Source organism: Scyliorhinus torazame, chromosome 7 (genome assembly GCF_047496885.1).
Source record: "Scyliorhinus torazame isolate Kashiwa2021f chromosome 7, sScyTor2.1, whole genome shotgun sequence".
NCBI lineage: Eukaryota > Metazoa > Chordata > Chondrichthyes > Carcharhiniformes > Scyliorhinidae > Scyliorhinus > Scyliorhinus torazame.
Genome location: NC_092713.1, coordinates 248,543,480 through 248,566,112, shown reverse-complemented (window position 1 = coordinate 248,566,112; position 22,633 = coordinate 248,543,480).

Below are 22,633 nucleotides of genomic sequence, written 5' to 3'. Positions count from 1 at the left end.
ACGAATAAGATGGCAACTCACACTATTGAAATGCACAATGTAGATTTTGCTTCTGAGGTGTGCAGCAAAATGCTGGTTACATTGCTGCCATACATGATCATGCGTGCAGCTGTATTTATTAAACAATACCAGACTTAAAGATGAATTTTCATCCCCTTGGCCTTAACAACACAATACAGAACACAACACAGAAACCACAGAATAGCCCCATACTTGAGATGTTTCTATTCATTCATTTTCCATACTAACAGATGGATCCTGCTATTCTGACGGGCTACATGCATAATTTACTTAATAATGTATTCTTTAATGAGGTAAGCATTTATTGACTGATTTGTTATTTTACTCAACTATTTTAACAAAATTGGAAGAGAAAGCAGAAATTTAAAAACACAGAAAAATTCAGGGGGGAATGGTGGGAGACTAGGAACTGTGGAGGAACAAAGCGATTTAAGAGTGCATATATCCAAATTACTAACAGCAAGTGTACAGCTACAAGAGTAATTAAAAGGGCTAATGAAATGTCAGCTTTCATCTAGAGGAGTTGGAAAACACAAGTAAGGAACTTTGACAAAGAGTCATCCAGACTCGAAACGTTAGCTCCCATCTCTCTCCACAGATGTTGTCAGGCCTGCTGAAATTGTGCAGTATTTTCTGTTTTTGTTTCAGATTCCAGCATTTATAATGTTCTTTGATTGGGCTGAAGTTGAATCTTGATATTGTAGTGTTATCAAAGAACATTGGACTTTGTTTTATGAACAAAGTTATTCATTACTAATACTACACTAACAAATTACTAAAATGTCTAAGATTAATACAGTTGGAAATAATGGTCTAACACTAACTTACACTCAGATATTACAAAGGTACTTTAAAATGCGACTGCTACAAACTCCTTACTAAAACCTTCTCCTGGAACACATGTGTGTTCAGGTCACGTACCTGCATACTCGCACCACCTGTTGGTTGGATGCTGGAACTACAACAGTTATACATATATTATTATTTACATTCAGATGATAATACAGATGGCAATCTACTTATCATCACACCATCTGCAGTAATTTGCTTTTATCTTTATTATTATTAAGGAAGTTTTGCTTCAGTTCTACAGAGCCTTAGTCAAAGACATTCTGGAATAAAAACAGAAAATGCTGGATAAACTCAGCAGGTCCAGCAGCATCTGTGGAGAGAAACAGAAGTAACTACAAAGGGTAATTTAGATCTGAAACGTTAACCATGTTTCTCTACACGGATACTGCCAGACCTGGAGGATAGCCTTTATAACATAAAGGATGAAGTTCACAGGATTTTGATGCTGTCAATCTGGAGTCCTTCACGTGAAGACTGGCCAATCGACCTGGCAGGTGTCTGGAGTTTCTCACCACTGGAGCTTCAGCATGGAGGAGAATACAGGACTGGATCAATCCTTCTCATCTCAGCTTTCCAGATTTCCAAATGCAGACAGGTTGGACGCGATTCTCCACTCCCACGACGGTTGGGAGAATCGCCTGGGCCGCCAAAATTTCCAGGGACGCCGGTCCGACGCCCTCCCGCGATTCTCCTAAGCGGCGGGAACAGCCCGGTCGAGTTTCGCGGGCCGCAGGCCGGAGAATCGCCGGAGACACCCAAAATGGCGATTCTCCGGCACCCCCGCTATTCTCAGAACCGGATGGGCCGAGCGGCCAGGCCAAAATGGTGGGTTCCCCCGGCGCCATCCACACCTGGTAGCTGCAGTCGTGGGCGGTGCGTGAACGCTGGGGGGGCGGCCTGTGGGGGGGCGAGGGGGGATCCTGCACCGGGCTTTACCTGGAATGTGGGGTGGCCCGCGATCGGTGCCCACCGATCGTCGGGCCGTCCTCTCTGAATGAGGACCTCCTTCCTTCCGCGGCCCCGCAAGATCCGTCCCCCATCTTCTTGCGGGGCGGACTTAGAGAGGACGGCAACCACGCATGCGCGGATGATGTCCGTTATGCGGCGCCGGCCGCGTCATCTATGCGGCTCCGCTTTTACGCGGGCGACAAGACATGGCGTGTAGATGGCGCGGCCCCGATCCTGGCCCATTGTCAGGCGTTCACGACGGCGCGGCCACTTCGGCGTGGGAGTGGAGAATCCCGCCCATGGGAATCCCGCCCGGCGCCAACCCGCGCATGCGTGGTTGCCGTCCTCTCTAAGTCCGCCCCGCAGGAAGATGGGGGACGGATCTAGCGGGGCCGCGGAAGGAAGGAGGTTCTCCTTCAGAGAGGCCAGCCCGATGATCGGTGGGCACCGATCGCGGGCCACCCCACATTCCAGGTGAAGCCCGGTGCAGGATCCCCCCCTCGCCCCCCCACAGGCCGCCCCCCCCAGTGTTCACGCACCGCCCATGGCTGCAGCGACCAGGTGTGGACGGCGCCGGGGGGAACCCGCCGTTTTGACCTGGCCGCTCGGCCCATCCGGGCCTCAGAATAGCGGGGGTGCCGGAGAATCGCCATTTTGGGTGTCTCCGGCGATTCTCCGGTCTGCGGCCCGTGAAACTCGACCGGGCCGTTCCCGCCGCTTGGGAGAATCGTGGGAGGGCGTTGGACCGGCGTCCCCGGAAATTTTGGCGGCCGAGGCGATTCTCCCAACCGGCGTGGGAGTGGAGAATCGCGCCCATGGAATTTACAGCAAGGCAGAGAGAGAGAGAGAGAGTGGCTTTGACAAAGGGTCACCTGCACTCGAAATGTTAGCTCTTTTCTCTCCCTACAGATGCTGCCAGACCTGCTGAGAGTTTCCAGCATTTTCTCTTTGGAGAGGGTAGGTTAGGACAGCCTTCCTTCTCAGCTTATTCCCAAAACACACTCATTTCAAAACCACAGGTCCAAAGCATGTCTCTGTCATGTGATTTCCGGTAAATCATTAGCTTTTGCCAATTTTTCCCCATCAATTAAGGTGAATGCCATTCAAAACAAACAAGCAGCTCATTCCCCCTCAACGACCATGCTCGGCAGGTGATTTCTTGGAAAAAGACAGGCTTGCTCCCAGTCCAAAGGTGAACATGCGACTCTTCTTCAGTCTTCAAGTGTCCAGATAATGCTAATGTCTTTCCATATTTTAAAAGAAAAATATGATTTTGAAAGATATAAGTCTAACGATATTGTTAATAGAAGATGAGAAGGGGGAAGCCCAGCGAATCATGTACCTATGTTTTGGGCTTGTCCGAAGCTGAGGGGATTTTGGCAGGGATTCTCAGAAGTCATGTCAGAGGTCCTGGAAGGGAGGGTGACTCCGAGTCTAGAGGTGGCAATATTTGGAGTGTCGGAAGATCCGGGAGCCCGGGGGGGAGAAAGGCCGACGTTTTGGCCTTTGCCTCCCTGGTGGCCCGGAGACGGATTTTGCTGGGATGGAAGGACTCGGAGTCTCCAAAGTCGGGGGCTGGGTCAGTGATATGGCAGGGTTTCTTAGGTTAGAGAAGATTAAGTTTGCCTTAAGGGGTTCACTACAGGGGTTCGCTTGGAGGTGGCAGCCGTTCGTCGACTTCGTTAAGGAAAACTGACCGTTAGCAGGAGGGGTGATGGGAATGGTGGGGGGGGAGAGGGGAGGCATGAAAATGAAGAATAAGGGCAGGGAATCTAATGTATGGGTAGCTCGGAGTTAGGGCGGGGAAAAGTTGGGTATCCTCTTGTGGGGTTTTTGTGTGTGTTGGACTGCTCTATTGTTTAGAATGTTAAAATGTTAAAATTATAAATGCCTCAATAAAATATTTTCTAAAAAAAATTGAAGATGAGAAGGCCTCTGATGGCAGCAAGCACACTGATTACACTCAAGAGCAAGGTTGTCCAACATAAGGCCCGTGGGCCATATTCCAGCCTGCCAAAGGATTCTATCCTGCCCACAGACCAATCAATGTTCAAAATACAATGGAAGTGACAGATTCTGAAGGAGCTGATCCACCCATCACAGGCTGTTTCTTTCCTACATTTACTGCTGATAGGCTTATCTGGTGCAGGAAAAGAGGTTGCCTGCACGGGGTGTGACAGGGGTAGAGGCTGTCTGCCAGGGGGTTGGGGGGAAAGGCTGGAAAGAAGAGGCTGCCTGCTTTGGGGAAGGCAGTCGGGAATTTGATAGAGTCCTGCATGATCTTTGTGTATAGTTTCAGCTGTCAAAAATCTCATAGCCAAATCTAATCGTATCCTCTGCAATGCATTTTCCAGTATGGGTCACTGAATAGTGATCAAGTGCAGAATGATTTCTGCTTTCACTTCACTAAGTCAGGAGTTATGAGGTCAATGAGAGCATGTTTGTTTTTGCACACCTTCGAAAAGCTAAATGTATGGTGCAAACTAGTGACTGTGGGAAGGTTGGAGAAGAAGTCACTATTGTTGTTAACAAAGAACCGTTTAAACATGTTTATGCCATGAAATTTATCAATGTTGGAATCCTGTAACTGTGACCATTTATTTATTTATTTCCTGATTAACTGGTAGATTTATTGTCTTAAAAGAGGCAGAGATAGAGGGGGAATTTCAGATTCTTGGTATGTGCTTTGGGGAGGACCTGACCTGATCTGTCCCCAGGAAACCACCATGCTGATGATTCAAATATGTGATGGGCAATTGTTTTAACAGCATCAGATCAATTCGGAATTACCTACCACCTTTGTGTAGCTGCTACAATGCCAGATATCTCACTCAATCAATGTTCAATATGGTGGCAAGAAAGTAAGCTAATAAATTAGTCTTCTCATTTGAAGATTGTTCATAAAAATGCATATTTGTTGCTTCCATCATAACAATCTTTTCAAAACTTGCTCACTGGTACCTTGAGTGAGAAAAAATTGAAATGTAACCTCTCATGTGAAAAGGTTGGATATCCCTGCTCCAGAGTCTCTTAAATTATTTGTGTGAACTAAAGAGAACGTTACAAATTCTGGGGGGGAAAAGCAGCCATGACACATTACCAGACCAACTTTTATGCTTATTGGAAACAGTTGACAACCAGTGTAATGGATAACAAGTTGGTATTAAGATCAAATATTTGACGGGCTGAATTTTACCAACACCAATGTAGGGGTAAAATGTGGGTTCTCAGCCCGCACTTGCAGAAGGGCAACTCAGCACTTTTACTGCAGGCTGCTTCTTAATTGGCCACCTGCAGGCCCATCGTCCAATTAAGAATAGCAAACAGAAGAGGGATGACAGCCCTGAAGTTCCAGCGACACCACCAGGAGTGGAAGAGACCTCAGAGGTCTCAAAATCCAGACACCCTGTAGCCACCTGGGTTGGCCACTTCTCGACTCAAAATGGAGAACCGCAAAGACTAAAGGGAAATTCAGCCAACACAGGCAAAAACGAGCAAGTGCAGAAATCCTGTGTATTGGAACTTGCAAAAACCAGACAGCACTGAAACCAGCAGCCATCTGCATAGTAATGAGTGATTCCCAGGCACAATTGAAACACTTAAGGTGAATAAAGCCAAGCCAGACTCCTCGGCGCCAGCAGGAGCCAAGACAAAGGAAGGCCAACGGACATTTAGGGACCGCCCAGCGATCAGGGAACAACTCCAGTATTGGAGAAATCGATCCAAGTGATTGGAACGCAGTCCAATCATTTGGAACCAGGTACGGGGTCCGCCCTGTAGCCACGTAAAATGGCTGCTTTCCTATTAATTTGGCCAAAACCCGATTTAAAATGGCTAACCAAAAAGGCTGATGGGAAAAGCAGGCAACAGGACACAAACGGACAGCTGCAGGCAGAATATCATATTTGGCTCTGGGGAAGTCGGCCCAGATCGATACTCAGGACTATTAACGGCCCATCAACCCAGACATCTGCAGTTATACTCAGGACTATTAACAGCCCATCAACCCAGACATCGGCAGTTATACTCAGGACTATTAGCAGCCCATCAACCCAGACATCTGCAGTTTAATCGGCTATCCCCGGGAACAATTGCAACATATTAGCAATTGAATACCGGGCCAGACCTGTCGGCGCCTGCAGTGGCCGAAACAAAGGCAGGTGAACGACCACCCCCCGATCGGGGAATCGCCTCGCAATTGGACGTATCGAACCCAGTGATTGGGAACAAGTCCAATCACTTGGGACTCAGGGTCAAGGGCCGCCCCGGGAGACGGGAAGCCCCTGGGCCCTATAAAGTGAGGGGCCAAGTTCAGATCTCTCTCTCTCTCCCTTCTTCGCCTGCTCGAGACCTTCGCAAGAACATCAACCAGCAACTGTAAGTTTGAATCCAGCGATCGCTATCCGATAAAGACTCCTAGCCATCGACCTGTATCAGCCTTTTGAATCCCGTGGGCCAGATCCGATTCGATAAGCCATTCGTTTCCCTGACCTGGTGGGCTCTTCCTAAAGTTAAGTATTGGCCAGTAGTGATAGGTTTATTATATAGATAGTAGGATTATTGTATAAACATTATTTGTTGTATATAATAAATGACCGTTGATTTCAATCTTACTAAGCGGTGTGCTGACTTATTAATCATAACTTGAGCTTGAACCACGTGGTGGTATCAGAAAGATACCTGGCGACTCATGAGCAAAGGTGACGTAATCAGAACTAAATAAACTAAGGCTAATAAGAGCAACAGCCCCGAAGGGCGGGAAGCCCCTGGGGACTATAAAGTAGAGCCCCAAGTTCAAATCATCCTTCTTTGGCAGGGTCACTCAGCAACTTGAATCAACCCGTGAGAGTGACCTGTCTAAGCTGCCGCATCAACCAAGTAAGTCTCCAGTCAACGCTCGCTACGAGCTAGGCACTCCTAGCTACAAGGCCATACCAGCTTTTGAAACCTGCAGACTCAGGACCTGAACGAAAGGCCATTTGTTCCCCTGACCTGGTGGGCCAATTCTGAAGCTAAGTATAGGCCTTTTAGTGATAGGAATAGTAGAGTAAGTAGAGTTTATGCATGAGTAGTGATTTACTGTGTATAATAAATGTGTTTTGATTTGAATCTTACCAATTGGTGTGTTGAGTTATTGATCAGTACTTGAACTTGAACCTCGTGGCGGTATCATAAAGATACCTGGCGACTCTAGAGCAAAGGTTAAACAAACAGGACAAATTACAAATTAAGAGCCAACCAAAAGTTAGCAACAACCCTCATACAGGGAAGTAAAAATTTAGATTTGGGAATACTGAGAACAGTAGGCCACTCCATGTGCAGGGTAATCCCCTCCAGGGGATTTGTTGGGGCCGTGGCGGCTGCCTTTCCTGCCTGCAGCCCCCCTCAGTCAGATCTCTGGCTTCAATAGTCCCCCCCCCCACCTGGACTGTAGCAGGGAGACCAACTCCATGAAGCTCCTCGAACTTGTTGAAAAGCCAACAGCCCTGTAAAAGAGCCCTTCGTTGTGGCTTACTTATGCCAGTTGACTTCCTACCTCCATGGAAAGGGCAAGCCATTTGCCTTGCAGCCCACTGCTCGGAAACAGCAGTTGGGAATTGTCTTGACATGACTTAACCACAACTTCATCTTGCCTTTGTTCCAGCCATCTGGGGACTAGTAAAATTCAGCCTGGCAGATTTCTATTTAGGTAATTGACAATATTTTCACTTCAATTTTTTTATAACACGCCAACGTTGGTTGGAAATATGGAGGGCCAAATGGGACCCATCGGCTGTGATTATGTAGAAAGGTTTTGGGGAGGAAATTGGAAAAGACCGAAAACAGACACATGGATTGTGATGCAGGCAGCACCTAAAATAGCTGCCTGTTACTTTAAATGATGGAAACATGCAATCCAGCATCTTCAGGGAGTGCACATTCATACAGATTGTGGTGATATGAATATGCATAGCAATGTATATAGTTGGATTACGATCTCCGACCAGCAGGTGGGGACGGTGTTCCACCATGTGCTTCCACAGATTGGCAGATGGTAGGAAGTCGTACAAGAGGACAGTCACATCAGAGGTAGCTCCAGGAGAATTCACTTAGAATAGAATCTCTACAGTACAGAAAGAGGTCATTCGGCCCATCGAGTGTGCACTGACCCTTGGAAAGAGTACCCTGCTTAAGCGCACACCCAACCCTATCCCCAGGACCACACCTAACTGTTGGACACTAAGGGGCAATTTAGCATGGCCAATCCACCTAACCTGCACATCTTTGGACTGTGGGAGGAAACCGGAGCACCGAGAGGAAACCCACGCACACGAGGAGAACGTGCAACCTCCACACAGACAGTCACCCGAGGCTGGAATTGAACCTGGGTCCCTGGTGCTGTGAGGCAGCACTACTAACCACTGTGCCACTGTGCCTCCCCTCTTATTCGTCACAGTTTGTATTATAGTTCGTTAGTTATCTTTCCTCGTGTTAATTTTGTTAATGAACTATCTTACTAGTCAAAGATGTTCTGTGTGCATCTTTACCATGGCCACAACACAGAACATAACAGGGTACCAAAAGTGTAGAACAATTGAAGATAACAACGGAGAAGACGGGTCGAAACAGACCGAGGAAAGAAAAAAGAAAAATCTTCCACCTACCTGGTGAACTACGGGGCAACTGGAACTCAATCACGGACAGACAGTGAAGTTAGAGATGAAAGGTCTGAAGGCACCTCACCAGCTGAAGTCACCAGTAATGTAGACGAGACTTGCCGTGTTTTTAAGCAACAATTCAAACTCTATGTTGCAGCCCTTGGCCTGCAGGCACAGCTTCATGAGAGGCTTATTGCGTTGCTGCTCACGGTAGCAAGTCCTCCAGCCATCAAAATTTATAATATCTTTACATTCGACAGCGAAGCAGAAAGCAAGAGCTTCAATTAAGTAATAAAATACTTTGATCGGCATTGCTCCACGAATACAAATGAAACGTTCGAGCGTTATATCTTTCGCACGCGTACTCAAAAGGCAGGCAAATCTTTTGATAGTTTTCTAACCGACTTGCGGTTGAAGACACAGTCATGCAATTTTAGTACGTTAAAGTCGTCAATGATCTGTGATCAGATAGTATTCGGGATATCAAAAGACAAGGTAATTGAGAGGCTTTTGAGGGAAGAAGAGCTTCAATTAGAAAACACGATCAAGCGAGCTCGCTGTACAGCAGATTAGTACGTTCAACCTGAAGCATTTTGCCACCAATGTGGAAGAAGACGCAAGTGCCATAAGCCGAGTGACAGGCAACCATTTTAAGCGACCGACCGGGTCTGCCGTTTTGTGCTAGCGATGCAACAATTGACATTTCCACAGCAATGTCCAGCATTTGGGAAGGTGTGTTCCACCTGTGTGGGCAGCACGGTAGCATAGTGGTTATCACAGTTGCTTCACAGCTCCAGGGTCCCAGGTTCGATTCCCGGCTGTCTGTATGGAGGCTGCATGTTCTCCCCGTGTCTGCGTGGGTTTCCTCCGGGTGCTCCAGTTTCCTCCCACAGTCCAAAGATGTGCGGGTTAGGTGGATTGGCCATGCTAAGTTGCCCTTAGTGTCCAAGAAAAGGTTAAGTAGGGGTGACTGGGTTACGGGGATAGGGTAGAAATGTGGGCTTGAATAGGATGCTCTTTGTAAGGGCCGGTGTAGACTCGATGGACCGAATGGCCTCTTCTGCACTGTAAATTCTATGAATCCATGAAGTGTGGCAGAGCAAACCACTTTGTGGAGCAAACCTTTTCATGCCCAACAGTAGACCAAACTGGATCAGTCAACGTGATTGATGAGATGTGCATTGAAGATCTTTTTACGTTGACCTGATTTTGGCTGAAGACACAAAGAGTCCGAATATGCAAAGTGAAGAAGTCTTCTGTACCAGTTGCGGCAATAGTGATGGTGATGCTGATACCATAGAAGACAGATGGACAATTCCATTGATGCTGAATGGCAGAGTGATCAAATGCAATCTCGACACAGGATCGAGGGCCAAATTGCTCAATTTGTCAGATTTGAAAGTCAAACCGACAGTCGTCAATCAAACAAGACTGCTGAGAGACTACAATGGGAAGGACATTGCGACTTTAGGCGCATGTGAGCTCGAAGCATGGGTACACAACAGAAGTTACACCATAACATTTTCCATTGTGGACACGGAACGGGAGTCCATCATGGGAGTGGAAGCGTGTGAGGCACTGAACCTAGTTGAGCAGCTGTACATTCCAGTAGCGCTGCGACAGAGGATCATTGCAAACGGCAAAAACTGCAGCAGTTATCCAATGAGATAAAAGCAAAAGTAAAGGTGGAGGAAGATAAACCGGATGAAGAGATGGAGGAGCCAAAAGGAATTCTAGAATTCTGGTTGACAGTCTTCAAAAATGTGGACTTGCTCAGTGACATGATACCAGGAGCATGATGAGCCTATCTTAAAGCATTTACAAGATTTATAGGTGAAATTTTCACATCCTGGACAGCCAATGAGTTTAAGTTTGAGCCAAATGAGTATTTCACAAGTGAAGCAGTAACAAAAACATACCAGATGGGCCAGAAATTATGGCATGCACAAGGTGCCAGATCGACTGGAAGAAAGGAAAAACATCACATTGAAAACCATTAAAATGAGGCAGAAGCATAAGAGTCAGGGCACTGGTAGGACAGTTATGAAAACTGTATCAAATGACTCTTTCTTTAATTTTTGTAGTCCTCTTGAAAGTCATGGAGAGCTGGATGAAGGTTCTGCAGCAAGACCCGCTGCTGATTTTGAAATTGGTCACTTCTTTCATGAACACATAATTCCACAAGCAGTGTTATACTTCACAGGAGAAGTTATTGATTAAGATTATGATAATTACGGCGATGATTATTACGATGATGATGATTACGACAATGTTGATTACAATGATGATGAATACGATGAGGAAAGTGAAGAATCAGATGATGAGCCAAAAGAGGAATACTGTGAAAGTTTATTTAGTTTATTTGGCATTCGTGATGAGGGGTTAACAAGTAGCATCAATCTGTGCAGGATAATGATGAGTGTGAAAGTTCAAAGATTGAGTGTGCAGAGGCTGAAAGTGAGATTACAACAGCAGACAAATTAGCTGAGAGCAAATCAACTGCGAACAGCCAACTGGTAAATGAAGAAATAATCCCCATTTCGGAGAAATTGGCTCCACAGAAGTACGATGAATTATCCTATGCCCTCACAATGGTTCCTGCAGTCGATTCCCAAGTACTCGAGGCCAGTCCATCAAAAAACTTGCATGGATATATTTTCGTGCAGATTTACAACAGCCGAAGCATGTATCGTGAAATCAGATGAGGATGAGCCACTAATTGAGACTAAAACATAAAGTGAAGAAGTAATGCCTAATGTTGAGGAAATTGACCTAGCTAAGATACCAGAATGCAAGGGTTTGCAGATCATTCCTGAAGTCGCACATTTGCCTGTAACATCGAAAGCATCCAAATGTATGCCGACATGAGATACCTTACCAATTGATGGGCATGCAGTACAGCATTGGTGCGCAAGAACCATAGATCAATAAAACTCCTAAATCCAGCAAAGACTCCAGAAAGCTATTGTGGCAGAAGTGTCAGAAACAGCTTTCATAGCAGATGATCCAGAGACAGCTATTATAGCAGAAGATCAAGAGACAGCTGATACAGCTGCAGATTGAGAAACAGCTACTACAGCAGACGATCCAAAAGCAGCTACTTCAACATAAGATCCAGATACAGCCATTTCAGCAAGGGATCCATAAACAGCTAAACCCTTGGCCGAGACCAGTAGCAAGAATAATGCTCTTGGTGCACAGACAGATGTGAGTATGAACCTCACCAACTTCACGGATGATGCCACTAATGCTAAGAAGAAAAGGAGAAGGAAATAACTGATTATAAAAAAGGGAAAGAAGGGTAAGAGAAGAGTCGAGGACACAGTTGGTCGACCAGGTAGCAGCCGCGACAGTGAAGACACAAGCATCGGCAATAAGGCCAATATACACAGAATAGGAAGCATCGCTTCAAAAGGCTGAAAGAGTTGGTGACTCTGACTCTATGACTATGACTCAAAGACCAGCCAGAAAACCAGTCTTTTGAAAGATGGAACAAGATCACGTATTCGGTCAAGGTTCAGGAGACCAACAAGACGATTTTGTTAATCTGAAAGACTGAACGTGTAATGAACTGTGTGCAAGGGACACGTTTGAAATTGCTATGCATATCATGTTTTGCACAGCACAGTTAGATTTGTATATGTGACATGTTTGAAATTATTATGCATATCATGTTTTGTAAAGCCAGTTATATTTGTTAAACATTCATGTTTCCAAAGGAAGGGGGATGTGGTGATATGCATATGCATAGCAATGTATATGCAACTACATACATTGTTGCATGTACGACCTCCAACCAGCAGATGGGGACAGTGTTCTACCATGTGACTCCACAGATCGGCAGTTGATTATAAATCGTACTAGAGGACAGTCGCATTAGAAGTAGCTCCAAAATAATTCACTTATTTGTCACCATTTGTATTATAGTTTGTTAGTTATCTTTCCATGTGTTCACTTTGTTAATAAACAATCTTACTAGTCAAAGAACTAGATATTCAGTGTGTATCTTTACCATGGCCGCAACACCGAACATAACACAGGCCACTTACAGCTTGCTTGCACTACTTAAAACCAGCCGGCAGCTTTCAAAGCTGAAGTTTTTTGTGCCTGTAGCTGGTGCTGCAAGTGTTTCGGGAACACATTGTCAACAGGATGTACAGTGAAAGTGCACACCCAACAAATGTGCTCCATGGTTCTCTGAGGCAGTGTTGGAGGCCTTGATGCAGGAGGGGGTCCTCAAACAAAGGGAGATCCTCTATCAAAAGGAGCGAGGAGGCCCATCAGACACTGAGAAAGCAAGGAGCAGAAAAACATTGCTGTCAATGCAAGCAATGCAAGCAATCTAGCCCTGAAGATCTGGATGCAGTGCAGGATGAAGTTTAATGAGTAGTTATGGTCAGTGAATGTACCTTCAACTGTCATATCCTTACAAATGAATCACTAGCCTCACACACTGCTCAATTCACCAACCCCATCTCCACTCACTTACAAATATTCTCTATCACTCACAATTCATACCTGACATTTATAGCCTCATCTCACCCTCACACCCAAATCTCTCAACTTGCACACACTACCAGTAATGACAGGCCTGTCAACCAAACATGTTGCACTACACATTTTGCCTCTCTCCTGAGGACAAGGTGACAATAACCACAGACAGTAACATTTAAACAATGGGGGAACGGGCATGACTGCATGGAGGAGACGGTGCTGGCCATCATTCATACAGCTGCAACTGAGGCCTTGATCAACGGTAGGCCTGAAACCATTGAGGATGACAGAAAGTTCCTCCCTAATCCATCTTCCTTCATCTCACTTGACCCTGTTATGGATAGGGGAGATGGTTCCTTCTTTTCCACCTCTCTAATAGAGAGATGCCGACAGTCCTTTGTGGACTTCAGCTAAATATCCAAAATTACCACAAACATAGTGTGGAGAAGTTCATAAAAGTTTATAAGTAACTCAATGGTTATTTTAAATATGAAATTGGTTAACAAAAATGTAACAAGGGACACAGGTCAAAGCTGGTTTATGGAATTAGGGTACAGATTCCACTGAATGGCGGAACAGGCTTGAGGTACAAAATGACCTATTCCAGTATAATGGCCTGCCCATAATCCTTGAAATCAGAACCAAATCCTTCTCCATGTGCAGCATCACATTCCTGAATTGCAATAAGACCTGACTGTGTATCAGTGGCATATAAGAGTAAAGTGAAATTCCATAAGCAATGCCTCCAACGCATCATCCAGATTCAATGGGAGACCAGTCAAACAAACATCCTTCTCAAAGCCACATCCACAAGCATTCAGGTAAAACTCTTGCAAAACCAAATTTGATGGAGTAGACACTGGGCGTGATTCTCTGCTTCCTGCCGCTAAGATCGGGGCTGGATTCTCCAATCGGCAACGCCGAAGTCGCATTCGGCGATTGGCCGGAGAATCCATTTTTACACCGGAATCGGAGGCGGTGCCGTTTTTCCGATGCTCTACCCCCCTCAAAAACAGCGCACCTGAGGCCCTCCCCCGATGCTCCACCCCGATGGGCTGAGTCTCTGACGGCATCGGTCCTGTGTCCTCTCACTTTTTGGGGACCTCGCGTGACGGCTGCGGATTGTGTCCGGCGCCGCCTCAGTCGGGGGAGGCAGCCGTTCCTCTGGCAGGGTGGGCTTCGGCGGGGGCTGGGGGGACTGTTGGGAGGTGGCGAGGGGGGTAACAGGGGACAGTTTTTGGCAGGCTGGGACCATGCACGGCCAGCACCATGGTGTATGGCGCAGCCGCCACAGGCCACCACCGTGCGCATGAGTGGCCACAGAACCGGCCATTCTGTGTCCGAATCAGCAGGTAAAGCCAGGGACTTTACGTGGCGCGGCTGCTAGCCTCCCACCGTGCGGAGCATCGGTGCGGGGGCGGCGCCGACTTCTTGGTCATAAGACCAGATGGATCCTGTAGACATAGCCGCAGGATCGGAGAATCCAGCCCAGGGAATCCCGATCAGACAGAGAATCCCGCGTTGACCCAAAAATGTGATTGGCACCGGGCAGCAAGACCCCAGTCTCCGATCCTGCTCCGTGCTGGCAGGAACATGCAAGCAGATCATTTGCATTCATTTGAATGCGATCAATGCACGAGAAGCCTAAATTCCACCTCCATACACCTCCGTTATGCTCCACCACTTCCAGGTGAGAGTCACAAGGGAGTGATTTTGAGCAAGTATTTACAAATTAGGTTCTTGCACCTTGGATTTTGAAACCAAGGAGATAAATTCATTGTCCATTTCCAGTGTCTTCGGGCTTGCTCGGGGTGGGGGGGGGGGGGGGGGGGGTGGTATATGTTGGTTTATGGAATTAGGGTGCAGAACTCTGGGACTAGTGGTGACCGACCTGGTAGTAAGGGTGTGGATTCCGGGTGACCCACCCCCACCCGGATCGAGTTGCCATGGCTGAACCTCCCATTGCTGCTGTAAAAGCCTAGCAACTCACCTGAGGAGTTACTTACATGCTCCAGCCTATTTAATCTGTTCACTGATGAAAGGCTCTGAGACCTCCGAATCATGTAGATATCCATCTGACCCATCCATCTAGAAACCCTCAGATATTAGCAGCCTAATCAAGGGGATGGACATGGCCATGCTCAATCACTGGACCACCAGTTGTTAGGACTCCTCATTGCACTCAGATGCATAGCTCCACAGAAGAGGAAGCAGGAAGCAAAGCTAACCTCACACAAAGGACACATGCACCGGTAGCCACTGGAACGCTCTCTGGCACACAGCCCCTCTCAGAGAAACCAGCCTCACGAGTAAGACTATCAGCTAACCCAATGCAAAGGATCAGGTGATTTCTCCAGGCATTGCAGGTCAACTGTGCCCTATTGGTATCACAAGGTATGAGTGTATGGATCCTCCACCTGCCCAAGAAACCTGAACAGCTCCCTGTCACAATCTCTGTGTTCAACCCAGGCTCCACATCATACTGCAGCCAAGCTCCCAGCAAAGGCACACATAAGACCATAAGACATAAGGGCAGATTGGGCCACTTGGCCCATCGAATCTGCACCATCATTCAATCATTGCTGACATTTTTCTCATCCCCATTCTCCTGCCTTCTCCCCATAACCTCTGATCCCCTTATTAATCAAGAATCTATCTATCTCTGTCTCAAAGACACTCAGTGATTGGCCTCCACAGCCTTCTGTGACGAAGAGTTCCACAGATTCACCACACATTCGTCATGACGCCCATCTGTAGGACCCAGCAAACACCAGTCTCGCAGCATAGAGCCACATAGGATCATAAAATCATAGAATTTACACTGCAGATGAAGGCCATTTGGCCCATCGAGTCTGCATTGGCCCTTGGAAAGAGCACCTTGCCTAAGCCCACCCCCCACCTTATCCCGCAACCCAGCAACCCCACCCAACCCCTTTGGACACTAAGGGCAATTTAGCATGGCCAATCCACCTAACCTGCACGTCTTTGGACTGTGGGAGGAAACCGGAGCACCCGGAGGAAACCCACGCAGACATAGGGAGAAAGTGCAAACTCCGCACAGACAGTGACCCAAGCTCGGAATCAAACCTGGGACCCTGGAGCTGTGAAGCAACTGTGCTACCGTGCCCTGAAAAGTATGAATGTCTCCACCACACAACCAGTAGCAGTGCATGTCAGAATGACCATGTAGTCTGGTAACTTTGGATGGCCAAGGGAATGTTAACCTTGGTGACAATCTTTGTCTCCCCCCCACCCAACCCAGCCCCCCGCTGCAGAGACATGGGCCGGGATTCTCCTAAATCTCCGGCATCAACGGGCCTCCAGGCCCAGTCATTCTCCCCATCCTCGGGGACTGGAACGACGGCAGAGTGCTGTGCGTTGCTCCGGCGACGAAAGCCGGCCCACCATCGCCGGTGCGGGTTCGCGCATGTGCGCCACGGCTGTCTCCCCGCTGGCCCACGGGCAACATAGCAGAGCCCCTTCCGAAATTAGCGTGCCCGACGATTGGTTGCCCCCGATCGCGGGCCTGGCCACCGTAGAGCCCCCACCCCCCACCAGGATGGCCCCCGCAGCCAGAACACCGAGGTCCCGCCGGGTAGGACCATACGCAAATGACACCAGCGGGACTCGGCAGGCACCCGACCCATCTAGTGTGCAGAATCGCCGCGGGGCATGCGCCGGCACAGTTTCCATCAATTCTCCGGTCGCCGGAGAATCAGCGGCCTGCGTCGGAGTGGCATGGTGGTATTCGCTCCCCCCCCCTCCCCCCGCCGATTCTCCGACCTGGTTCCGGCCAAGGAATTTGGAATTCAGCCTGCTATACTAGCTATCTACCTGGCCCCTGTTGCCTTCGTGGATGCATGGTGGCTGGAACAGCAGAGCAAGGCCAGGGAAGGCCCTGGACGACAGGAGCCTGCCCCAGAACAGCAGAGGCCAACCGGCAAGGCTAAAGTGCTGGCCTTCCACCAGGCCGAGGAGGAGGTACGAAGACGGCAGCGCCACATCAGGCCACGTTTCTACCATCGGCATCCATCCTTCAAGTTGCTGCCAAACCGCATGTGCCGCCGTCGACTACTCCTCAACAAGGAGACTGTGCGCCATCTGTCCCAGATGATGGCGGACCTGGCACAATGAGGGATAGGAGGACATCTACTGCCACTGCCCATCAGGTTGACAGCTGCCTCATTGGCTATGCCTCTGTCTCGTTCCAAAGCTCGAGCGGAGACATGTGCGGGACTTTGTAAACGTCTGTGCACAGGTACACCCAAGGTGTAGCAGGTGTCCTATGTGCCCGGAAAACTATCTACATACAATTTAACCAGGACCAGGCCCACCAGAATACCTTGGCTTCTGGATTTGCTGCCATCACAGGCATGTCCTAGTTCTGGGGGTTATTGATGGCACATATGTCGTACTCAGAGCACCACCCTTCAATAACAGGAAGGGATTCCACTCTCTGAATGGCAGTTGGTGCGCGATCACCATACGACCATAAGACATAGGAGCAGAATTAGGCCACTCGGCCCATCGAGTTTGCTCCGCCATTCAATCATGGCTGATATTTTTCTCATCCCCATTCTCCTGCCTTCTCCCCATAACCCCTCATCCCCTTATTGATCAAAAACCTATCTATCTCTGTCTTAAAGACACTCAGTGATTTGGCCTCCACAGCCGTCTGCGGCAAAGAGCCCCACAGATTCACCAACTTCTGGCTGAAGAAATTCATCCTCGTCACTGTTTTAAAGGATCTCCCTTTAGTCTGGGACTGTGTCCTCTGCTTCTAGTTTTTCCTACAAGTGGAAACATCCTCTCCATGGCGACTCTATCCACTCTCACCAGCTGCACATCATGCACGTCTGTGCACAATACTCAAGCAGTGTGCACGACACATACTCTTACCACTCGGGTGGTGCTCTCCAATACAGAGGGTGTTATACATCATGGTGGCCTGCAGCATCCTGCAAAACATCGCACAGCAGCAGGGCGACATGCTGGAGGATGGGGAAGAATGGCCTTGTTGGATGAGGATGAGGTCCAGGATGAGCCAGCCAAGGCCCCGGAGCTGGCTGGACAGGCCGCAGAATGAGTCCTTAAGCGTCGTAGAAACAGGGAGAATCTGATTAGCTTCCAATCACTGACTAAGACACATTTAACCAAATCTCTGTCTACCCTCACAGTGGGTGGCATGGTAGCACAGTGGTTAGCACTGTTGCTTCACAGTGCCAGGGTCCCAGGTTTGATTCCTGGCTTGGATCCCTGTCTGTGTGGAGTCTGCACGTTCTCCCCGTGTCTGCGTGGGTGTCCTCCAGGGGCTCTGGTTTCCTCCCACAAGTCCCGAAAGACGTGCTTGTTAGGTGAATTGGACATTCTGAATTCTCCCTGCGTGTACCCGAACAGGCACCGGAGTGTGGCGACTGGGGTATTTTCACAGTAACTTAATTGCAGTGTTAATGTAAGCCTACCTGTGACAAAAAAAAGAAAAGACCAGAAACTGCATCAACATTGTCCTCCCCCTTTCCCTTAGTCCCTTAGTCCCATAGCCTTCCACCTTCATCTTAGCTTTCACTCCATGTTCACCTTAGCCTTTCACCCCACCTTCTTCTTCGCCTTTCACCCCACTTTCCCACGACCACAGCTCCACCTCCTCCCCCGAGAGTTATCGCAGCATTTGGACAGGGTAATGGGCCTGGGTTGGCAGTATCAGTGGGTCTTGTGTGCAGGGCAGGGTAATGATGACTCGCTGTGAGATGATTTCTGGTGCTCCTCATTGCCTGACAAAGTCTGACTCCTGCCTTGTAGATAACATACCACTGTCCAGCTGGTGATCCTTGGTTGTGTGGTGGGGACTCATTCTCATGAGCCACATAATTTTGTGGGAGTGAGCGGGGAATGAGAGATGGAGCAAGCTTTGGGCTTATAGACTGGGGATTCTGCCAGACTAGGCAGTCTCACACTGTGGCTCCTATGGCCTGTCACTTCTCAGAGGGTGGGTGTCTGTGGGAGCTCCAGGGGTCTGATGCACCCCTGCTCTCTTCCCGCAAATAACTATGTTTAACTACACCATACCAACTTATGTGTTATCTATCTTTCTGATGTTCCCTGGCCTCCCCGCTCCTTCTAATTGTTCCTCCGGATTGCACTTCAGGAGTAGAGGGGCCTGCTGCTTGTCTTGCCCTCTGTCCTGTGATATTCGCGGCCAGCTTCTGGAGGGTCTGGACTTGGATAGGCCCTGCTGACGTTCAGGTGTCACCCTATTCTGCCCGCTGCCCAACAGATGTCCCAGTGTCAGGTGGGGGGATTCAGAAGGGTGGAGTGTTTCAGTGCCCGGGATGGGCCCTGTCCCTCATGTTGCTCACTGGCCCCGAGCTACTCCGTGGGATGGAGGGTCAGCCAGAGTGAGCTTCAGAGGCCCCAATGTCATCAGGCGCTGCCAATCCTGGAGGCATGCACTCGTCTGAACCATGGTGTCATTGCCCACAGCTATGGTGCTCTGTGACTGGGACATATCCCTCAGTGAGTGAACCATGTCCCCCATTGCCTCAGTCATATCCCTTTGTGACTGGCTGAGATCAGTCAGTGCCTTTCCAATGCTCAGAATGGCCTCAGCCAAGATCGTTTGTGAGTGGACCAAGCTCAGGAGTGCCTCAGCCATGGAGAGCATAATATGCCCCAAACCTTGGATGTCCTGACACACGACTCTGACCTCTTGCTCCAGGGATGTCATCCTAAGAGCATCTGCAGATGACAAGCCACTCTACACAAATCTAAAGGGATTCCACTCGATGAACGTGCAGCTGGTGTGTGACCATCATATGCACATCATGCCCGTCTGTGCCCATTACCCGAGCAGTGTGCACAACGCTGTCATCTTGGCACACTCGACAATTGCTGTGGGGATGGTAGGGTGGGGGTGGGACACCAAAGCGCTGGCTGAACTGCGGTCCCTGAGCCAAGCCCACCCCCAACGTCTGCCAATTTCGCCCCCTCTGCGGCCAGCTCAGACCAGCCCACCCCTCACACCCATCTGAAAGCGCAGGTTGTAACAGTGTGAGCATGTGTTTAATGTGACAACATGTGGTAGTATGTATTAGGGGTCATGTGGGACTGGAAGCCCTAATGTCATTGGCTGACAGATCCCGGGTCCTGGTTGGCCGTTGACCTCTAGCTCCGCCCTGAAGGCGGAGTATAAGAAGCCGGAGTCATCCCCGCAGGCCATTCTACTATCGAGCTGCGGGGGAACAGACACGCTTAATAAAGCCTCATCGACTTCACTCTATTCGTCTCACGGAGTCTTTGTGCGCTACAATTTATTAAGCGTGCCTAAAAAGGACTATGGAGCTCAGGATCATTCCGGAATGCCTGAGGATCAGCCCCCACGCAGTGAACGCGGCAGCAGCCTTCAAGCACTGGCAGACTTGTTTCGAGGCCTACCTCAGAACGGCCACCGGCCGGGTCACAGAAGACCAAAAACTACAGGTCCTGCACTCGAGGGTAAGCACGGAGATCTTCTCCCTCATCGAAGACTCGGAGAATTTTCAGACGGCGTTCGCAGCACTGAAAAGTCTCTATGTCCGCCCAGTTAACCAAATCTACGCCCGCTACCAGCTCGCGACGAGACGGCAAGGTCCCGGAGAATCGATGGACGAATTCTACGCCGCGCTGATGATTTTGGGACGAGCCTGCAGCTGCCCTTCGGTGAACGCAAATGAACACACGGACATGTTAATGCGCGATGCTTTTGTGGCAGGTATGAATTCCTCCCAAATCCGCCAAAGACTTCTAGAAAGAGAGTCGCTAGGACTCTCAGAGGCCCGGGCCCTAGCAGCCTCCCTAGACCTGGCCGCGCGTAATACCCGCGCCTACGGCCCCGACCGCGCGGCAGCCCATTGGGCTCCGTACGTACCCGTCGCGACAAACCCACCCCCCCCCCCGGACACCCCACAGGCTTGCGCGGTCCAAACGCCAAGTCGCACCGGGGGCGCCCGCTGCTATTTCTGCGGCCAGGCGAAACACCCCCGACAGCGCTGCCCGGCCCGCGCAGCGATCTGCAAGAGCTGCGGGAAAAAGGGCCATTTCGCGGTTGTGTGCCGGTCCCGCGAGGTCGCCGCTGTCCCGGGAGAACAGGGAGCCCTGCAAGCCGTTTACGCTCCCCAACCCCCCCAGCGCATCATGTACGACCCGCAGGCGCAGCCGCTCTGGGTCCCGACCACCGCGGTCCCGGGAGAACAGGGAGCCCTGCACGCCGCTTACGCTCCCCAACCCCCCCCCACCCCGCACCCCATGTATGACCCGCCGGCGCTACCACTTTGGGTCCCGACCACCACTCCCCACGGAGAAGAGGGAGTTCTGGGCGTCTCTAACGCCCACCTAACCCCCCCCCCCGCGCCCCACGTCTGACACGCCGGCGCTACCAACCTGGGTCCCGACCACCGCTGTCCCCGGAGATGAGGGAGCCCCGCGCGGTCATAACGCTCCCCAACCCCCCCAGCGCCCCATGTGCGACCTGCAGACGCCGACATTTTGGGTCCCGGCCACCACGAGGGGAGGAAGGGTGCCGCCATCTTGGACCACCCCAAACCTCTACGACGCGTGGGGGCGGCCATTTTGTCCACCCCCGCCGCCATCTTGTGACCCCCCAGCCATGTGCGATGTATGGGGGCGGCCATTTTGTTCATCCCTGACGCCATCTTGGACGGCAACAACGGACCCCACTCCGCTACTACAACCACGTCTCGCTTCAATTACGCTCGATCAAGCTCGGCCCCGGACACTCCAGACGACGACGACAACGGTGCTAATAAACGGCCACGAGACACCGTGCCTAGTCGACTCCGGGAGCACGGAGAGCTTTATCCACCCCGACACGGTAAGACGCTGTTCCTTGACCACCTATCCCAGCGCACAAAAGATTTCCCTAGCTGCAGGATCCCACTCCGTACAGATCCAAGGATTCTGCATAGTTACCCTAACGGTGCAGGGGAGGGAGTTCAAAAACTACAAACTAAACGTCCTTCCCCAACTCTGCGCCCCCACCTTACTGGGATTAGATTTCCAATGCAATCTACAGAGCCTTACGTTCAAATTCGGCGGCCCAATACCCCCACTCACTATCTGCGGCCTCGCAACCCTCAAGGTGCAACCCCCGTCCTTGTTTGCGAACCTCACCCCGGATTGCAAACCTGTCGCCACTAGGAGCAGACGGTACAGCGCCCAGGACCGGACCTTCATTCGGTCCGAAGTCCAGCGGCTACTAAAGGAAGGCATAATCCAGGCCAGCAATAGTCCCTGGAGAGCGCAGGTGGTAGTAGTGAAGACAGGGGAGAAACAAAGGATGATCATAGACTATAGCCAGACCATCAACAGGTACACACAACTAGACGCGTACCCTCTCCCCTGCATATCCGACATGGCCAATCGGATTGCCCAATATAAAGTCTTCTCCACCGTGGACTTCAAGTCCGCCTACCATCAGCTCCCCATCCGCCCAAGTGACCGCAAGTACACAGCCTTCGAGGCAGACGGGCGATTATACCATTTCCTAAGGGTCCCATTTGGCGTCACAAACGGGGTCTCGGTCTTCCAACGGGAGATGGACCGAATGGTTGATCAACATGGGTTGCGGGCCACGTTCCCGTATCTCGACAATGTAACCATCTGCGGCCACGACCAGCAGGACCACG